Consider the following 3,229-nt stretch of genomic DNA (forward strand, 5'->3'; position numbering starts at 1 on the left):
CTAAAGAGACGGGATAAAGCATGAGGCTTGGTGTTCTTAGTACCCGGGCAATAAGAAATAACGAACTCGAAACGAGCGAAAAACAACGCCCAACGAGCATGACGCGCATTCAGTCGTTTGGCATAACGGATGTACTCAAGGTTCTTTTGGTCAGTCCAAACGACAAAAGGAACGGTCGCCCCCTCCAACCACTGTCGCCATTTGCCTAGGGCTAAACGGATGGCGAGCAGTTCGCGGTTAGCCACATCATAGTTACGTTCCGACGGTGACAGGCGATGAGAAAAATACGCACAAGGGTGGACCCCATCGTCAGTATCGGAGCGCTGGGACAGAATGGCTCCCACGCCCACCCCGACGCGTCAACCTCAACAATAAACTGTTTAGTGACGTCAGGTGCAACAAGGATAGAAGCGGATGCAAAACGCTTCTTGAAGAGATCAGAACAACAATCATACGACCGGTGAGGAGGAAGGGAGTTGGTTCTGGACCGACTGAAGACTGTGCGCAGACCATGATATTCCTCCGGCACTCCTGTCAAATCACCAGGTTCCTCCTGAGAAGAGGGGACAGAACAAACAGGAGAAATAGCAGACATTAAACACGTCACATGACAAGAAACGTTCCAGGAAAGGATAGAATTACTAGACCAATCAAAAGAAGGATTATGACACACTAGCCAGGGATGACCCAAAACAACAGGTGTAAAAGGTGAACAAAAAATCAAAAAAGAAATGGTCTCACTATGGTTACCAGATACAGTGAGGGTTAAAGGTAGTGTTTCATATAATATACTGGGGAGAGAACTACCATCCAAGGCAAACATGACCGTGGGCTCCCCTAACTGTCTGAGAGGAATGTCATGTTCCCGCGCCCAGGCTTCGTCCATAAAACAGCCCTCTGCCCCAGAGTCTATTAATGCACTGCAGGAAGCTGCCGATCCGGTCCAGCGTAGATGGACCGGTAAGGTAGTACATGTACTTGACGGAGAGGACCGTCTAGTAGCGCTTATCAGTCGCCCTCCGCTTACTGATGAGCTCTGGCCTTTAACTGGACATGAAATGACAAAATGACCAGCGGAACCGCAATAGAGACAGAGGCGGTTGGTGATTCTCCGTTCCCTCTCCTTAGTCGAGATGCGAATACCCCCAGCTGCATGGGCTCAACACCTGAGTCAGTGGGGAAAGACGGTAGTGTCGGAGAGAGGGGAGACACAGTTAACGCGAGCTCTCTTCTATGAGCTCGGTGACGAAGATCTACCCGTCGTTCAATGCGAATAGCGAGTTCAATCAAAGAATCCACGCTGGATGGAACCTCCCGAGAGAGAATCTCATCCTTAACCTTAGCGTGGAGTCCCTCCAGAAAACGAGCGAGCAACGCCTGCTCGTTCCAGTTACTGGAGGCAGCAAGAGTGCGAAACTCTATAGAGTAATCCGTTATGGATCGATTACCTTGACATAGGGAAGACAGGGACCAGGAAGCTTCTTTCCCAAAAACTGAGCGATCAAAAACCCTTATCATCTCCTCTTTAAAGTTCAGATAATTGTTAGTACACTCAGCGCTTGCCTCCCAGATAGCTGTGCCCCACTGCCGAGCCCGACCAGTAAGGAGTGATATGACGTAGGCAATCCGAGCTCTCTCTCTTGAGTATGTGTTGGGTTGGAGAGAGAACACTATATCACACTGGGTGAGAAAGGAGCGGCACTCAGTGGGCTGCCCAGAATAACATGGTGGGTTATTAACCCTAGGTTCCGGAGGCTCAGAAGAACCGGAAGTAGCTGGTGACACGAGACGAAGACTCTGATACTGTCCTGAGAGGTCGGAGACCTGAGCGGCCAGGGTCTCAACGGCATGCCGAGCAGCAGACAATTCCTGCTCGTGTCTGCCGAGCATCCCTCCCTGGAACTCGAGAGTAGAGTAGAGAGAATCCATAGTCGCTGGGTCCATTCTTGGTCGGATCCTTCTGTTATGCAGGTGAATGAGGACCCAAAAGCGACTTGGCGAAAACAGAGTCTTTAATCCAGTAAAGTAACTTTACAATCAAAAGGCATAATACTACTCGTAATGACGAGAACAGACTGGAGACTTGATCAAGAACTGCAGGTTGCCTCGGGAAGGCACTTGAACGTAGCAGACTCAGACACCTGCTCACCACGCAGCATCTGAGGGAAACACGACACGACAGGGCAATACATAGACACAGCACGGTGAACAATAGACAAGGATCCGACAGGGCAGGAACGGAAAACAAGGGGAGAAATAGGGACTCTAATCAGGGAAAAAGATATGGAACAGGTGTGGGAAGACTAAATGATTGATTAGGGGAATAGGAACAGCTGGGAGCAGGAACGGAACGATAGAGAGAAGAGAGAGAGGAAGGGAGAGAGAAAAAGGGGAACGAACCTAAAAAGACCAGCAGGGGGAAAACGAACAGAAGGAAAAGCAAAATGACAAGACAATCTAAGACAAAACATGACACAAACAGGTGTATATCTAGATCTGTCAGCATTTCAACCTTTGTGTTATCCACAAACTGCTTTTGCCATGTTTGTATTGTTAGCATTTAGGAAAGCTATATTGCCAAAAGCCCTCTCCCCACCCCCACCCCCTCTCTACACCCCCCCACTCCCCCACACAGTCATTTACACCACATCCATAGGCTGTGTCCCCTATTTAAATTCATCCCATCACTCACCTGTTATCCAATTGCTCTGTGATCCTCTCTTTTCTGTGAGTCAGGGCATCAACTCATTTAAATTCACAGGCGGTCAGAGGCTTTTTTTTAACGTCCTTTCTGCTTGTCTAGTACAGCTTATATCCCATATAATTATTGGTACCTTATCATATAAGCAATTGATACTTGCAATCCTCCCAAGGACCGAAGGAAACGCAAGATACATACAGTATGTCACAGATATATGAATATTGTCAAATATGAATTGATAGTGCACCTTGATTGTGCATTTATTTAATGTGGTAGCTTACTCTCTCTCCTTCCTTCCTGTTATAGGCTACCTGCATTGTGCAAACAGATCATCGGGCTGTCTGGAGCCTGCCCTGTGTTTCCCACAGAGAGAGACATAGAAAGAGGAAGAGGGGAAGGAGTGGTAGCAAATGAGGTGTGGGCAAAATATGGGGGACTAGGGGAGGGGTCCAGAGAGAGAGAGAGAGAAGGAGGGAGGGAGAACAGTGTTGCATCTAGTAGAATCTTATTCAGCAGCAGTAGTAGCAG

This window comes from Oncorhynchus gorbuscha, linkage group LG10 (genome assembly GCF_021184085.1).
Source record: "Oncorhynchus gorbuscha isolate QuinsamMale2020 ecotype Even-year linkage group LG10, OgorEven_v1.0, whole genome shotgun sequence".
Lineage (NCBI taxonomy): Eukaryota > Metazoa > Chordata > Actinopteri > Salmoniformes > Salmonidae > Oncorhynchus > Oncorhynchus gorbuscha.